The following is a 19000-nucleotide window of genomic DNA, read 5'->3' as shown; positions in this document are numbered from 1 at the left end:
CCAGCTGTCTCCAACAATGACCCCAGAGCTTCTGCTGACCTCCCAGAACCCCAGGTATTTATACAGGTTGTTATCTCTATAAGAATCCGGATCCGGACCGGAACCGTGTTCATACCGCACGGAAACCGTATGCAACCGGACCGGATCCGGACCGGATCCGGACAGGAACCGTACGGTTCAGGTCCGATCCGGCTCCGGTGCGGTCCGGACATCCGGTGCGGTTTTTGCAAAACCGCAAGTGTGAACGGGGCCTTACAAAACACACTGTTGCTTGCAAGCTGCTACACTCGCCGTTCAGATCCCTCTGTCCAATCACACTGCATGTCAGCTTTGGATAGGCAGCGGGCAGAGAACGAAAAGCTGCTAGTTCTTTTACTTGCTTATGAGCTCACACAGCCTCTCTGCTATGAAGCCATGCTTTTGTCACTCGCCGCACACGTTTCTTCACTCGCCTCTTATCTCTCGATCTCCCTTCACCCGACATGCCAGATTTATGTTAGGCTACGGGCAGACTAAAGCAGCTGGATCTTCTCCCCGCAAGACGGACCTCACAGCCTCTTTGCTATGCGCACTGTTATATTAGTGACAGCGCTCTCTCTTGCCCTTCACCCAACATGTCAGATTTATAGTAGGCAGACAATAAACTTGTGCTTAAAATCTTCTCCCTGCTGACAGAGCTCACAGTCTTCCTTGTGCACACGTGCTAGTAAGTTAACCCTCCAGCTCCCTCTCTCCCTTCAACTAGGATATCCGATTTACCCAGGCAGTCAATAAAAACATGTTAAAGATATTCTAGCTGAAGACAGATCTCACAGGAAAGACATATCAGGAAATGGATGGCAGAGCTGCATGGCTGAGGGAATAGCATGTCTGCCTTGTGGCTGCTGCAAGTGGCATCCTCATGTGATGTGAGGAGCTTGCATTTGGTCCCATACCGCAGTTGTCTAATGGACCTTCCTTCTGCCCTAGTCCTCCTAGATAGCTTTGAACAGACACCAGCTGGGGACCCTCCTCTTAATAGCCCTGCCTGGTGGCTGAAAGGCATCAGGTAGCCAGGTGAAGACCTCACAGCAACAGTTGTGAGTAACAATCTAGAATACTGTGACTGATGATTTGTGCTAGCTAGGCACTGACTGCTTTGCTTGCTTTTATGTGCTGTCCTGTTCTTACCCTGACAGCTTTTTGCTCTTGCAGTGGACCTTCATAGGCTGTAGTCCAAGTTGCAGGCCACTGGAGTGTTGCAGTTCTATTGCAAAACACATCTCCAGTTTTTTTCCTCATTTAGGGGATTACTGTAACTGAGAAAGGGGAATTACTGTAACTGGGACATTACAGAGACAGCTGGGGGTGAGATGGGAAGCTCCACAAAATGCTCCTGCACCATAGACACACCAAGGTTAGTATATATATTTTTTCCCTGTTTTTTGTCCTCTAAACCTAGGTGCGTCTTATGGTCCGGAGCGTCTTATAGTCCGAAAAATACGGTAACTGGTCCACCCGTCGAATATTCTGCAGAAAGCGCCAGTGGCCATGCACAAGCACATTTGAACTGGGCATCCCGAAAGTTCCAAGCCACGCATGCCCAGTAAAAAGAAGTTCTTGTGCACGAAAGGAAGCAGGTGTGCAGGAGCTTGAAGCTGACAGCAAGCACCGCTGAGGGTAATCACCAATGACGTACCAGATGTATTATGCACGCAGTTTTAATGGTTGCTGTCAATAAAGGCCATGCATTTTTCTCTGCCTCCATATTTATCAAATAGTCGTATATAACAAAGATAGATGTCAAAACCTTTTGTTATACGAAAACCACCTTACAGATTCAGTGATGATTGATACAAATGCTAAGTGCCTATACTGGACTTTGTTGTGCCCACATAAGCAGTCAATAGGCAACTGTCATCAGCTGTAATGTGTTGTGTTGTTATAAATATGGTGCTTTTTATCTTCCATGGCCCCATACAGAAGAATGTACAAACACTGGTAGGTAACACAAATACACAGTACACTATAGTTCTAATACAGAGGATTCTTGGTTATGCAGGGTTGCATAGAAAAGGGGCTTATGTAAATCATTTTTCATACAGTAGTCAATGGTTTCGCATTAAGAATCCTGCAAATGTCTATAATTGGGTTCCTTATGCATGCCCTGACTCCTTAGGGCCCTTTTCCATGGGCAGCTGAACTGCGTGCTTTGTGATCAGTTACCAAGCAACAGCGAGCCGTTACCAGGCGGCAGCAAGCAGTTTCCAGGGAGCAGCAAGCAGTTGTGAGAGTTCAACAGTCTTTTCATTGCCTATCAACTGCTTCTGGAAAATGGCCCTTACATGGAGCATAACAGCAATTAGTAGAAAAAATACTCCATGCAGGACGGCCATGGTTCGGTCCCTTTTCCACAGGCAGCTGATCTTTGTGCTCAGTGAGCAGTTAAGTAGCAGCAAACAGTTACCAGGCACTAGCAAACAGTTGTGAGAGTTCAACAGTATTTTAAAGAGGAACTCCAGTGAAAATAATGTAATAAAAAAAGTGCTTCATTTTTACAATAATTATGTATAAATGATTTAGTCAGTGCTTGCCCATTGTAAAAAATTTTAAATCCCTGATTTACATTCTGACATTACATGGTGACATTTTTACTGTTGGCAGGTGATGTAGCTGCTGCATGCTTTTTTGGCAGTTGGAAACAGCTGTAAACAGCAATTTCCCACAATGCAGCAAGGTTCACAGACAGGAAACTGCCAAGAGTACGTACTCAGAATTTCTTTGTGGGAGGGGTTTCACCACAATATCAGCTATACAGCGCCCCCTAATGGTCTGTTTGTGAAAAGGAATAGATTTCTCATGTAAAAGGGGGTATCAGCTACTGATTGGGATAAAGTTCAATTCTTGGTCGGAGTTTCTCTTTAAAGAAAACCTGAACTGAAGATGAAAAGACAAAATAAACATACACAAGTCATACTTACCTCCCGTGTAGTCTACTCCTCAATCTCTTTCTCTTCTCCCACGTCCTGTTTGTCCACTGTGATCAATGTAATTCTCCGGCCTCCATTTTGAAAATGGCTATTACCCCCTAACAGCTTCCTGGTCAGCACACTGTTAAACTGTAACATGGCCCACTTGAGCCATAGGGAAACATGGACACATCAGTTCTCCTCTCAGCTGTAACTGACAGCAACTGATATATAACTGACAGCAACTGATATATTTCAGTTCTGACAAAATGTTGTCAGAAATGGAAGCGATCACTGTAAGAAGAAAATGGTGAGCTTCTGAGAGGAACTGATGGTAAGGTAACTATGTAATGTTCATTTGAAGTTACCTCATGTGTTTATTTTAAATAATTTTACTCAGTACAGGTTCTCTTTAAGGACTCTTTTCCACGGGCAGTTGAACTGTGTGCTCAGCAAGCAGTTGCCAGGCAGCAGTGAGCAGTTACCAGGCAGCAGCAAGCAGTTGTGAGAGTTTGAGAGGCATTTCACAGCCTATCCACTGCCCATGGAAAAGAGGCCTCACTGTCTATCAACCAGGGGCATAAATAGACTTAATGGGGTTCCCCTGACAAAATGATAGCATGGGGCCCCCTTGGTCCCCAATCCCCATGAGGGTCATGTGATTGGCAGCCGGCGAATGGCAGCAGAGAGTGTTCTGCTGTGAAACAGCATCTGGAAGCAGGAAAAAATGATGGACGCTCCCGCTACTTTGCTTAGCGGGAGGAAGTGGCAGGGATGGATTTTGTGATGAACTGGGAAGGGTTTTTTTGCTAATTTGCTGCACTTACGTTTGGGAGAGGGAGGAAGAGTGGCCCCCAAAGCCTCCGGGCCCCCCTGAGATGACAGGGGTCGCAGGGGTGATTGCTACTCCCATGCTATCAGCTGTTTGTGGAAAAAAGGGCCCTTATGAGTTAAAATAATGCATGTAATTCCGATTTACCGTAAATACCAAAAACAAACTAAGCCTAAAACTCAACAGGGCAAATTCTAATGGCAACCAGACTGATACATTAATATACACTGTAAAGAAACAGAGTGGTGGATGGAATATCTGTTGCATGGGGCACATTTAATTACAGAACCCCATTTCTTCTTTCATCCTGTCCACTTTGGGTGAAGCAAGTCAATCTGATCATATGACACTCGATGTAGAAAGAACAATGGACAGCAGAATACATTTCCCAGCTCCCCAGCGTTACAGTAGAAAACATGTTGTAGATGTGCTGGTGAGGGGAGTTGATGAGGGTGGTGACCGTAACAGTGAGTATAAACAATAGCACTTTCCATTTCAGCTTATTTTTCTGTTGTCTTGCTGGAGAGGGGAGGACAGCTTGCATGCACTGCTCTTGTAATTCAGCCTGTCCACAATGCAGTTGGGTTAGCAACACATCAGTAGTGGGAAAGGGGTGTGATAGGCACGTAATAGTGGCAGTTTGCGTTCTGGAAATATAGTTCATCCTGCACGTGTGTGAGAGTCGCAAAAAAGCAACAATTTAGGTGGGTGTCCCATAACATTTCAATGCTATTTTCAGCTCTCATAGCTATCCAGAGAGTCAACCCCATCACTATAATGTGGGTCCTGGTGCAGCCTGAACATTTTGGTTGTTAGGCCAGATGTAGACTCAACCATGGACATATCCTTTAGATTGTAAGCTCACAAGGGCAGGGCTCTCTCCCCTTGTTGTGTCCTGGAAATTATTATTCATTTAATTCATCATGTTACTTTTATCACTGTCTTTACCAATTCTGTATATTGTATTCTGTATTTTGTATGGTTTTGTATTATGTCACCAATTATGTATTCTGTATATTGGTGTACACCATTGTCTGTATTATGTACCCCATGTTCGTTTCTTACTTTGTACAGCGCCACGGAATATGCTGGCACTTTTTAAATCAATAATAATAATAATCTGGACAACACTACGAACTATAACTGTCATTCGCAAAATGTAAACATTTTCCATCAGGAACAATCAATGCTTTAATGGGTTCTATAAGCATAATAGAGGCAATTACAACCCTTAAAGAGAACCTGTACTGAGTAAAAATATTTAAAATAAACACATGAGGTAACTTCAAATGAACATTACATAGTTACCTTGCCATCAGTTCCTCTCAGAAGCTCACCATTTTCTTCTGACAATAATCCCTTCCAGTTCTGACAATATTTTGTCAGATCTGAAATATATCAGTTGCTGTCAGTAAAATATCAGTTGCTGTCAGTTATAGCTGAGAGGAAAACGGATGTACCAGGTAATGTCCATGTTTCCCTATGGCTCAAGTGGGCGATGTTACAGTTTAACTGTGTGCTGACCAGAAAGCTGTTATGGGGTAATGGCTATTTTCAAAATGGAGGACGGAAAATTCCCTTGATCATAGTGAACAAATAGGACGCGGGACAGGAGAAAGACACTGAGGAGTAGACTACATGGAAGGTAAGTATGACTTGTGTATGTTTATTTTGACTTTTATTTTCAGTACAGGTTTTCTTTAAGGCTGTTTTCCACAGGCAGTTAAACTGTGTGCTTAGCAAGCAGTTACCAGGCAGCAGTGAGCAGTTACCAGGCAGCAGTGAGCAGTTACCAGGCAGCAGCAAGCAGTTGCCAGGCAGCAACAAGCAGTTGTGAGAGTTTAAGAGGCATTTCACTGCCTATCCACTGCCCATGGAAAAGAGGCCTTAGTACAGCCATTATCGACTCCTACACTAATGGACTACATCTCCTGGCATGCATTGCCCAGTGTTGCCAACTCATCCCTTTAATTACTGACACATCTAAGTTATACAGGTTCTGGGGCTACTTACACATAATCAGTGCCTTAACTGCATCTACCTAGCCACGAAATCTGTATAATTCATATGTGTCAGTAATTAAAGGGATGAGTTGGCAACACTGGCATTGCCGTAGACGGGGCTGTGCTATCAGCAATGGACACTTTGAACAGCAGCAGTGAAACAAGATAGCTAGTTCTGGTTATGTCTAGGAGAACTATTGGAGAAGCATGTGATCAATTTGGTGAGGTGATAAGTCTCTTATTTGCTAGTCATAATCATGTGCTAGAGCAGAATGTGATCACAGCAAATAAAAGCTTTGCACATCTATCAACTGATCATACAAATCACATGCTCTTCTATGAGTTCTCCTAGACATGACCATCTCTAGAGGTGGAGGACCACCCCCCAACAACCCATACCATTTACGACCCTCCTTTTTAGGGGATGTTGGTTATATACCTTACAAGACTGCTCAAATCACATTAAAGGGAACCAGAGGCCCCAGAAAAAAGTTTTTATACATACCTGGGGCTTCCTCCAGCCCCATACGCACGGATCGCTCCCACGCCGCCGTACTCTGCTGCCTGGATCCGCCGGTACCGGGTCCCGTCATGGCCGCCAGTCGGCCGGCTGACGCGGCCAATAGTCCGCATCACACCGAGCTCCCTCCATGTATGTACGCGTGAGGCTGCCTACTGCGCAGCCTCATGCGTACGGGTAAGAAGGGAGCCGCTGTGATGTGGACAATTGGCCGCGTCCGCCGGAAGTGATGGGACCCGGTACCGCCGATCCAGGAAGCGGAGGATGGTGGCGTGGGAGCGATCCAGGCTTATGGGGCTGGAAGAAGCCCCAGGTATGTATAAAAGCTTCTTCTTTTTTTTTTTATCACGTTCCTCTCTGGTTCCCTTTAAAAGAGCCCCTTAATATGGAAGCAGGAAATATGGGCACCCCATAAGCACTAATACAAATATTGGCTATTGGGCCCCCAAAGCAAAAATTTGAGCACCTAATTAATAGAGGGTGCCGGGCCCATCCAGCAAACATTTTTTGTTTTTGAAAATTATTGTTCGAAAATTATCATTTTGAAATGTATCAGTGGAAATGTGCTTCAGTGGAAAGCTTCTACCCGCATCAGAAGTGGTGATAACATTATCTTTTGTTTACATTCATTTGTCAGATCCATTAGTAAACATTAGCAAACTGCCATTACTAAACTTTACTAAGCTGAGAAGTGATCAATAGACAGATTTTAATATATAAATACAGCAGCTATGCAATAAAATGGCAGCTTTCAGTGCAGAGAAACTATACTTTGGGAATTTGTAATTTGTAAACAGACAGTATTGTACACAAAAACAAATATGGCAATATAATGAAAGATAACACATTTTTATTGAATGTTGTGTCAGAGTTGTATCCCACTTTAAATTCCCATGTATAGGTAAATCATTCTATATAAAAATGCAGTTTTTCCCATCTACAGGTTTGTTGAAAGGCAGATTTATCTTTTACAACAACCAGGGATGAATATTGTAATACAGTAGGTATGTCGGATGTCCTCAGCCTTGTTCATATTCTAGCAGCAACTCAACAATGTTGATATCAATGTGCCAAATTTTACTGATGAGATCATAGTATCCAAGGCCGGAATTATACGTTGTGTGCCCCTAGGCCAAGTATGTGACTCCACTTTCTTGTGCTGCAGCGCCCCACCATGTGCAGCTCCCTCTTCCATGTGTATCATCCATGTATGCAGCCCTCTCGTTCATGAACAGCTGCCTTGGGCATCAGCTTCCTTTTTCCTGTGTTAGGCCTGAGACAAACTGTGAGTGCTTTTAGAGAGCTTTTCTGACCATCAACGTCGTCTGAACGTTTTAAAAAAAAAAAAAACGCTCCCATTGACTTGCTTTACAATTGCTGTGATCACAATTTTTCGAAAAATCGTGATCGTTGCAATTTTACTGTGATTTTAATGCAAGTCAATGGGAGCGTTTATTAAAAAACAGACAGCACTGATGGTCAGAAAAGCACTCATAGTGTGTCTCAGACCTCACTCCCCATTTTCATCCTCCTCTTTCATATGCAGCAACCCCTGTTTCATGTCCCGGTGCCCCTTGGCCTGCAGCCGCCCAAGGCTAGGGCCTTTGTGGCCTAACCATGAAATTCGGGTCTGATAGTAGCTGTATGATTCCACACTTTGAGGATTTGCAATTCTGAAGATGTATATATATATATATATATATATATATATATATATATATATCCTACTAAAAATTTAATATTTTTTTTATCACCGGTTTAAATATATCATCCATATTTATTCTCTCATCTCTTTATAGATAGGTTGTTTCTAAAAATGCACTTTTTGCGGTATGAATCAAGAAACATACTTGTAGCCTCTGAGTTGCAGAGGTCAGATTCTTAGTCTGACTCTAGTGTGACACACCAGAAAAGCCACACATAGGAAAAAACGTTTGGGAGACAGGCTGATAATCTTTTCTTTATACTATATATGGCATTAGGATAAGTGGATGACGTACTGAAGAGCAAGTTGTGAATGCCGCACTACAGCAATGTGGCTTCCACAAATAGGGCAATGCTCCGAGGGGCTGACGAAACACATGGCCTGGCTTTATTAGACAGAAAAAATGCAGATCCTTAGATAGGGGAATCGGTTGCTACCATGAAGGGAACAGCATGCATGCATCCAATGCTCAGCACCCTGCGAAGAAGCTGGGAGTTATACAAGGTCTCGTTTTGGGAATAACAGCTCGAGTGAAGTCATTTTCAAATTCCAGAAACTTGATAACGTTCCAATAAACAACACATATACTATATGAAGCAATTCTGCCCATAGCAGACTATTTTCAGTAGCTGCTTTAGGACTCAGAACTGAGGGGAGCGGGTTGGTGGTATGTGTCATTTCTTTGCCATGGAATTTGGGTGTCATGATGTGGGAATCAGATTCCAACTAGGGAAACATCTAACAATTGGAACCATTTCTCAACCACTATTCTCCCTTCCCCTCTAAGGTGGTCTGCAGTCTGCAGCTCTAACACCAACCATTTCACTTTAGCCTGCTCTAACAAGGATTGACTTCTAAGATCAGCTTAAACTGGAAATGAGGTAGACTGAGTTTAGATTATAGGACACAGAGACATGTCCTCTGACCAAAGACATGCCTCAGTGTCCTTCTACTGTCGCTGTCAGCCCGCCTGGGCTCTGCTGTCCCCCCTGAAAGCTAGCTTCCTTTTTTTCCTGCCAGCTATCAATTACTTCACTCCCCCGCCTCGTTCCCTCGACTCCACCAACTTGCTCCTTGCTCCTCCGACTCCGTCACCTCGCTCCTCGCCTCCTCCAATCATCAACTAAGCCTTGACCCAGGAAGTACTTCCGGGTTGCGGCCATCTTGGATATTTCTGCCGGTATTCGGAGGAAGAACCGGCTGCGGAGAATGAACAAAGCCACAGAGAGCAGCGTGGAGTGGCGCAGATGGATATGGGAGGCGGCATGGAGCCTCGGTTTCTCTTTAAAGCGAACCTGAGATCTCATTACTTGGGGTATTTATATTTACCTGGGGCCTCCTCCAGCCCAGTCGTGCACTTCTGAGCATGTGCGGCCTGGCCACACACACCCCCGCCGTGCTCCTGTGCGCTGCTGGCCAGATTACTTGCAGGAATTACAAAGCAACGTAGCGGCCAGGGAGGACGGTGAGGGGGCCCATGCAGCTCATGGGGCTGGAGGAGGCCCCAAGTGAGTATAACTACCCCCAGTAACGAGATCTCAGGTTCCCTTTAATTCAGACTTGGGCAGGGCCGGCGCTACCATAGAGGCAAAGGAGGCAATTGCCCCAGGGCCCTAGAGCCTGTAGGGGCCCCCAGTGGCTACAAGAGGAGAAAAAAAAATTCAAAAAGACCTTATAGTTTTTGAGAAAATCGATTTTAACGTTTCAAAGGAGAAAAAATACACATTTAAAAACCCACCGACTTTAACGGTTAATAGCAAATCCACCTTAAATGCTAGAAATGCTAAATTTGCAGGATATATTAAGGAGATCATTGGGAATAAGAGGAAAAAACAATTTTTCAAAAAGACCTTATTGTTTTTGAGAAAATCGATTTTAAAGTTTCGAAGGAGAAAAGTATACTTTTAAAAGCGGTAAATGTCACTTTTAGTAGCAAACATAACGGTAATGTAATTTTACATGTATCAAAAGAAAGAGCAATACATTTCCTGACTGACCGCAGCGCTTTGGCCAGGGATCGCTATACAGCTGCAATATGGCTGTATGAAGATCCCTGGCATGTTTTCCTATTTTACCGAATTTTTTTTATGTTTAGAGTGTGGGAATTTTTTTTTTTTTTAATTATGTGGGGTCCCCCCTCCTGAAACTTTTTAATCCCTTGTCCCCCATGCAGGCTGGGATAGCCAGAATGTGGAGCTCCGACCGATTGGGGCTTCACACCTTGACTATACCAGCTGCAAAAAAAAGGTCCCTTAAAGCCGATTTTTGTTCCGCGGTATCTGTTGGGGGGCCCCCCAGGTTTATTTTGCCCTGGGGCCCCATTGTTGCTTAAACTAATAATTTAAATTAAAAGGTGAAACTAATATATGAAATAGATTCATTACATGCAAAGCGAGATATTTCAAGCCTTTATTTGTTGTCATTTTGATGATTATGGCTGACAGCTTATGACAACCCCAAAATCTCAGACCTTTAGAATATTGTGAAAATGTTCAATATTCTAGGCTCAAAGTGTCAGACTCTAATCAGCTAATTCATCCAAATACCTGCAAATGGTTCCTATATGGTTCACATTTTAGTTTCACCTTTTAAGTTGAATTACTGACATAATTGGACTTTTGCACAATATTCTATTTTTCGAGTTTCATCTGAATAGCACCACTAGCCTAGCCCAGCGACTTGCTTTATTGCATTTACATTGGCTTTGAACTACCCCTATAAAAATTTTCGGGTTTATAATTATGTTTTCAATTGCAATATTTAGGGCCCGTTTCCACTACAGCGAATATGCATGCGTTTTCTGCATGCAGATTCGCATAACCAATGTAAACCAATGGGCCTGTTTCCACTTGTCAGAAATTCTGTGCAGTGGACTGTGCAGAAAAAATCTGCACAGCAGACCCATCAGAATTTGCACACCGCAAGGCTAGTGTGCAAGTCGCCTGTAATGTATTTAATAGGAAATTCACATGAGTTTTTGCTATGCGAATTTTCCATGCGAATTTGCGTATGTTTTCGCCTAAAAACAATGTAAAAGCACACAGGCACTTACATGGTTAAATTTGCATACTTTCAAAAATACGCGATAATGCGTACGTTTTCGTGTCAAAATTCACATACCAACGCGTATGAATTTGCATGCCCATGCAAATTCATTTTCCCGTTTCCCGCAGCGGAATCGCACCACATTAGTGGAAACGGGCCCTTAACCTCTTGCCGACCACGTCACGCCGATGGGTGTGGCCGCGGCAGCAGCCCCAGGACCGCCTAACGCCGATTGGCGTAAAGTCCTGGGGCCAGCTAATGCAGGAGATCGCGCGCAAGCTGCGCGCGCATCTCCTGCTTGGGGGGCGGAGCTCCGCCCCGCCTTCTGTCTCCGAGCGGCTATTGCCGTTCAGGAGACTGTTAGACGGCATGATCAATGTCTATTTGCATGTACAGCGCTGCGATCGACAGCAGCGCTGTACTGGGGACAGCCGTGTCACACGGCTGTCCCCCTGGGGGACAAGAGAGCAATTGGCTCTCATAGGCAGAAGCCTATGCTAGCCAATCGCTGTAATTGGCTGGCTGTAGGGAGGGAGGGAGGGAGGTAGGGAAGTAAATTAACCTTTTCAGGACCATGTGCATTAGATTCTTCGCCGCACTTGTGGCTGTTCTAGCCTGATGCGGCGTAGAATCTACGCCGGCCCGCAGTTTCCGCTCCCGACGCGATCGTGCACCCGATCGCGTATGGCTGCTGATCACATGATCACTACGATCGCCGTCCGATCATAGTGACCAGTTTGACAGCTGCAGCGGCAGGGGGGAAAAGAAGAGGATCCACTCACCTCCCTGCCGTTCCCGCGACGAACGGCGCCCCCCTCCGCTCTGGCCGGCATCTCCGCTCCGTCTGACGTCAGCCCTGGGTCCCGGCTTGATGACGTCATCAAGCCGCAACCCGGAACTGATCGTCAGACAGAACGGAGATGCCGGCCGGAGAAGAGGGTCCCGTGCGGCTCATCGCTGGAGCCTGGAAGGTGAGTGAAGGCTGCTTGCAGAAGGGGGGGCACAGGCCACTATGGGGGGACACAAATCCAGCCAGCCAGCCACAGACGGGATCCGGCCTCCTGACCCCCCAAACGCGCGCACCCCCCTCCCGCGCAAAATGCCTGGTCCTTAAGGGGGGGTAGGCGGCCGGTCCCGAAAAGGTTAAAGAAACAGGGTTTTTAATAAGAAAAACACAAACAATCATATTTATTTAAAAAAAAATAAACATGGGGGGAGTGATCAGACCCCACCAACAGAGAGCTCTGTCGGTGGGGAGAAAAGGGGGGGGGATCACTTGTGTGCTGTGTTGTGCGGCCCTGCAGCGAGGCCTAAAAGCTGCAGTGGCCAATTGTACTAAAAATGGCCTGGTCACTAGGGGGGTTTAGCACTGCAGTCCTCAAGAGGTTAAAAGAATATATGAGTAAAAAATATGAGTGGAGCAAAAACATTTTTGATTTCTCATAACTGCAAAATTTATCTTTTCAATTAAAATACCGAACAGCTGGCCATATGCCGCTCAATAGGGTAAATTCACAAAAGAATGGTAATCTAAATGTGTGCACACAGCACAAGAAGATTACTGGAATTTACACAATTTACATAATGAGTTACGCAAATTTAGTGACTCCTGTTATACATGCATCACTTACGTAGCCTTTTATTAAAGCAATGTTAAGTCCTGCATGTTTAAAATGAGTAACACATCCCCCACTGTTACTTCCTTCTTTATGGTTAACCCTAACCTTCTATCCCTAACTCATACACAAATATAGGTAAACAACTGCACCCAGAAATGTGATGTGGCTAATCTCTGGTGTATGGCTACACAACAGCCAACATCAGCACCCAAATCAGCACCTGGTGCCCAAAATGGCATACAGCCAGGGCCGGCGCTACCATAGAGGCAAAGGAGGCAATTGCCCCAGGGCCCCAGAGCTTGTAGGGGCCCCCAGTGGCTACAAGAGGAAAAAAAATCAAATCAGCCTTATAGTTTTTGAGAAAATCAATTTTAAAGTTTCAAAGGAAAAAAAAATACACATTTAAAAACCAGCCGACTTTAATGGTTAATAGCAAATCCACCTTAAATGCTAGAAACCCTAAATTTGCAGGACATGTTAAGGAGATCATTGGGAATAAGAGTAAAAAACAATTTTTCAAAAAGACCTTATAGTTTTTGAGAAAATCGATTTTAAAGTTTTGAAGGAAAAAAGTATACTTTTAAATGCGGTAAATGTCACTTTTAGTACCAAAAGAAAGAGCAATACATTTCCTGACGGGGTTTCCAGGGGGTCTATACGCAGCCGCAGCGCTTTGGCCAGGGATCGCTTTACAGCCACAATATGGCTGTATGAAGATCCCTGGCATTTTTTTCCTATTTTCCCAATTTTTTTTTTGTTTAGAGTGTGGGAATTTAAAAAAAAAATTATGTGGGGTCCCCCCTCCTGAAACTTTTTAACCCCTTGTCCCCCATGCAGGCTGGGGTAGCCAGAATGTGGAGCTCCGACCGATTGGGGCTTCAAACCCTGACTATACCAGCTGCAAAAAAGGTCCCTTAATGCCAATTTTTGCTCCGGGGTATCTGTTGGGCCCCCCCCCCCCAGGTTTATTTTGTCCTGGGGCCCCATTGTTGCTTAAACCGCCCTGCATACAGCTGCTAATTTGCAAAAGATAATAACAATGAATGGCAGGGCCCACATTCGCAGGTGCCTTATTCATTCACCTCTGTTAAGAGGGGTGCTACAAAAGGAATATCAGGATGAGTGTGGGAAAGGTTTGATAAGTAAGGATACAGAAAAGTCACATACTTTTTCCTGTTCAGAATGTCGGAAAAAGCACATCTGTGAACAAATTTTTTTTTTTAAAAAAATTCACAGGAGTGAAATATTTTGTTCTAAAGGTAGACTCTGCTACACACCAGAGCCTTCACCCAAGTGAGGGAAATATTTTATCCAGAAAAAGTCTAATCGCGCATCAGAAAAGTATAGGTAGCCAGTATAGTTGCCCCAGTATAGGTAACTAGGTATAGTTGCCCCCAGTATAGGTAGTGTAGTTGCCCCAGTATAGGTAGTTAGTATATTTGCCCCCAGCATAAGTAGTATAGTTGCCCCAGTATAGGTAGTTACTATAGTTGCCACCAGTATAGGTAGTTTGTATAGTTGCCCCAGTATAGGTAGTATAGATGCTCCCAGTATGGGTAGTTAGTATAGTTGCCCCAGTATAGGTAGTTAGTATAGTTGCCCCAGTATAGGTAGTATAGTTGCCTCCAGTATACGTAGTTAGTATAGTTGCCACCAGTATACAGTGGTGTGAAAAACTATTTGCCCCCTTCCTGATTTCTTATTCTTTTGCATGTTTGTCACACTTAAATGTTTCTGCTCATCAAAAACCGTTAACTATTAGTCACAGATAACATAATTGAACACAAAATGCAGTTTTAAATGATGGTTTTATTATTTAGTAAGAAAAAACCTCAAAACCTACATGGAGCTGTGTGAAAAAGAAATTGCCCCCTGAACCTAATAACTGGTTGGGCCACCCTTAGCAGCAATAACTGCAATCAAGCGTTTGCAATAACTTGCAACGAGTCTTTTACAGAGCTCTGGAGGAATTTTGGCCCACTCATCTTTGCAGAATTGTTGTAATTCAGCTTTATTTGAGGGTTTTCTAGCATTAACCGCCTTTTTAAGGTCATGCCACAACATCTCAATAGGATTCAGGTCAGGACTTTGACTAGGCCACTCCAAAGTCTTCATTTTGTTTTTCTTCAGCCATTCAGAGGTGGATTTGCTGGTGTGTTTTGGGTCATTGTCCTGCTGCAGCACCCAAGATCGCTTCAGCTTGAGTTGACAAACAGAAGGCCGGACATACTCCTTCAGGATTTTTTGGTAGACAGTAGAATTCATGGTTCCATCTATCACAGCAAGCCTTCCAGGTCATGAAGCAGCAAAACAACCACAGACCATCACACTACCACCACCATATTTTACTGTTGGTATGATGTTCTTTTGCTGAAATGCTGTGTTACTTCTATGCCAGATGTAACGGGACACGCACCTTCCAAAAAGTTCAACTTTTGTCTCGTTGGTCCATAAGGTATTTTCCCAAAAGTCTTGGCAATCATTGAGATGTTTTTTTAGCAAAATTGAGACGAGCCTTAATGTTCTTTTTGCTTAAAAGTGGTTTGCGCCTTGGATATCTGCCATGCAGGCCGTTTTTGCCCAGTCTCTTTCTTATGGTGCAGTCGTGAACACTGACCTTAATTGAGGCAAGTGAGGCCTGCAGTTCTTTAGATGTTGCCCTGGGGTCTTTTGTGGCCTCTCGGATGAGTTTTCTCTGCGCTCTTGGGGTAATATTGGTCGGCCGGCCACTCCTGGGAAGGTTCATCACTGTTCCATGTTTTTGCCATTTGTGGATAATGGCTCTCACTGTGGTTCGCTGGAGTCCCAAAGCTTTAGAAATGGCTTTATAACCTTTTCCAGTCTGATAGATCTCAGTTACAGTACTTTTGTTCTCATTTGTTCCTGAATTTCTTTGGATCTTGGCATGATGTCTAGCTTTTGAGGTGCTTTTGGTCTACTTCTCTGTGTCATATAGCTCCTATTTAAGTGATTTCTTGATTATAAACAGGTGTGGCAGTAATCAGGCCTGGGGGTTACTACAGAAATTGAACTCTGGTGTGATAAACCACAGTTAAGTTATTTTTTAACAAGGGGGGCAATAACTTTTTCAGACAGGGCCATGTAGATTTGCAGTTTTTTTTCTCACTAAATAATAAAAACCATCATTTAAAACTGCATTTTGTGTTCAATTATGTTATCTTTGACTAACAGTTAACGGTTTTTGATGAGCAGAAACATTTAAGTGTGACAAACATGCAAAAGAATAAGAAATCAGGAAGGGGGCAAATAGTTTTTCACACCACTGTAGGTAGTTAGTATATTTGCCCCCTGTATAGATAGTGTAGTTGCCCCCAGTATAGGTAGTATAGTTGCCCCAGTATAGTTAGTATAGTTGCCCCCAGTATAGGTAGTATAGTTGTCCCAGTATAGGTAATTAGTATAGTTGCCCCCAGTATAGGTAGTATAGTTGCCCCAGTATACAGTACGTAGCTAGTATATTTGCCCCAGTATAGTTGCCCCAGTACAGGGAGGTAGTATAGTTGCCCCTGCATAGGTAGCTAGTATAGTTGCCCCCAGTATAGGTAGTATTGTTGCCCCAGTTTAGGTAGCTAGTTTAGTTGCCCACCCCCCTCCCCCAAATTTCAATAACTGTAATATTCTAATTTCGTGAAACATGTTATCGATGAGCGTTTGATTGTCCATTTAATAAACTCGTTTAGCCATTGTAGCTTGTCCCTACGTTTTAGAGTTAAACCAGTTTTATTTCATTTTATTTTTAATATACAGTACAGACCAAAAGTTTGGACACACCTTCTCATTCAAAGAGTTTTCTTTATTTTCATGACTATGAACATTGTAGATTCACACTGAAGGCATCCAAACTATGAATTAATTTTGAATAAATCCTCAACAGTGTCACCAGCAAATAAGGATGGTCGCTGGATTCCGTGGAATTAAGATTTCTGCGATTCCGGACGGAATTTGGTGATTCAGGTTCCGTTGCGACGGAACGGAATTGCTATAGTTCTATGGCGGAATTTGGAATTCCGTGGATTGCAAATTTTTTTGGGCACCAAACGGATTTCTACCTAAAAAAAAAAGATTTCTGCTCGACAGACTTACATATTCCCCCATCCCCTTCCCCTCCTCCGGAGGAGGTGGATCTTGTCTTGGCCAGGAATCGAACCCAGGCCTACCGCTTGGAAGGCAGCTCTCCACACTATCGACCACCAGGTTCGATTCCTGGCCAATGTATGTGAGTTGGCTTTTGACATCCTACAAATCCCTAAGCAAGCTCATTTTTCTCTTGGATATATCACAATGGTACATGCTAGGTTGGCTTCGGCATGTAGTGTTGGTGGTGGTATAGCGGTGAGGAGAGCTGCCTTCCAAGCACTAGACCTGGGTTCGATTCCTGGCCAATGCATGTGAGCTGGCTTTTGACATCCTACAATTCCCTGGAAGACAAGATCCTCCTCCGGAGGAGGAGGAGAGAGGAAGAAGAAAAAATTGGGGGAATAGCTAACAGGTGCTATGGGCTACCATTTAGCAGAAACAAGGTTTCATTTGCGATTACTTTAATTTTTCCGCCGGAATGCGGAATTTCACAAAATTCCGGTGGAAATGTCATAGCAACGGAATTTAGCGCTGGCGGAATTCCGCCGCAACAGAATTTTCTCTTTCCGATCATCCCTACCAGCAAAGCACCCCCACACCATCACACCTCCTCCTCCATGCTTCACGGTGGGAACCAGGCAAGTAGAGACCATCCGTTCACCTTTTCTGCATTGCACAAAGACATGGTGGTTGGAACCAAAAATCTCAAATTTGGACTCATCAGACCAAAGCACAGATTTCCACTGGTCTAGTGTCCATTTCTTGTGTTATTTAGCCCAAACAAGTCTCTTCTGCTTGTTGCCTGTCCTTAGCAGTGGTTTCCTAGCAGATATTCTACCATGAAGGCCTGATTCACACAGTCTCCTCTTAACAGTTGTTCTAGGGATGTGTCTGCTGCTAGAACTCTGTGTGGCATTGACCTGGTCTCTAATCCGAGTTGCTGTTAACCTGCGATTTCTGAGGCTGGTGACTCGGATGAACTTATCCTCCACAGCAGAGGTGACTCTTGGTCTTCCTTTCCTGGGGCGGTCCGCATGTGAGCCAGTTTCTTTGTAGCATTTGATGGTTTTTGAGACTGCACTTGGAGACACTTTCAAAGTTTTCCCAATTTTTCGGACTGACTGCCCTTTATTTCTTAAAGTAATGATGGCCACTCAATTTTCTTTACTTACTGTAGCTGCTTTTTTCTTGTCATAATACAAATTCTAACAGTCTATTCAGTAGGACTATCAGCTGTGTATCCACCTGACTTCTCCACAACACAACTGATGGTCCCAACCCCATTTATAAGGCAAGAAATCCCACTTATTAAACCTGACAGGGCACACCTGTGAAGTGAAAACCATTTCAGGTGACCTCTTGAAGCTCATCAAGAGAATGCCAAGAGTGTGCAAAGCAGTAATCAAAGCAAAAGGTGGCTACTTTGAAGAACCTATAATATGACATATTTTTAGTTGTTTCACACTTTTTGGTTATGTACTATACTTCCACATGTGTTAATTGATAGTTTGGATGCCTTCAGTGTAAATCTACAATGTTCATAGTCATGAAAATAAAGAAAACTCTTTGAATAAGAAGGTGTGTCCAAACTTTTGGTCTGTACTGTGTGTCATTATTTTTTGGGGCGCCTCCTCCCTATAAGTATTTCAAAGACAAATATTGCGTATATTGAAGGGGATGAATTAAGTACCATGCATCGTATAGGCCCCCTTTTTTGGTACAAAAAAAAAAAATCACAAGATAAAGCTGTTTATTCAGCCTGTAAAAACCCCTTTAAATGTTATTGCTATATAATTATGGCTGACTCATCGGTCCTAACAAGACCGCCATTATCTAATGCGGTTGTCTCTTGCGCTGACCAAATTCCACTCCTAACAGACGTATTCCTCAATAATTAATGAAAAAAATATTACACATTACCCACAGACCCATCCTGATCTTTAATTGCACTCCAATTATTTGATCCTGATGACAATGTTTCTTCCATCAAGGCTCTGTGTTGACAATTATGCTCTGTGTTCATTATTAGTCATGAAATGACAATGCTCTGATTACAGTAATCTCTTAGCTTGAGTCATGTTTTTCCTATAAGTGACATGTCCATAACACATTCTTTGTACAAAGTAACCTGTTGATATGGTTTTATTTTCAGTCATTCATTTCATGATTAACATATGTTTACTCCTCTGTAACACTACTTATGAATTTATAATATGTAATTAGATTAGAT

The sequence above is a fragment of the Hyperolius riggenbachi genome, chromosome 5, assembly GCF_040937935.1.
Source record: "Hyperolius riggenbachi isolate aHypRig1 chromosome 5, aHypRig1.pri, whole genome shotgun sequence".
Lineage (NCBI taxonomy): Eukaryota > Metazoa > Chordata > Amphibia > Anura > Hyperoliidae > Hyperolius > Hyperolius riggenbachi.
Note: the sequence above shows the minus strand (reverse complement) of the source record.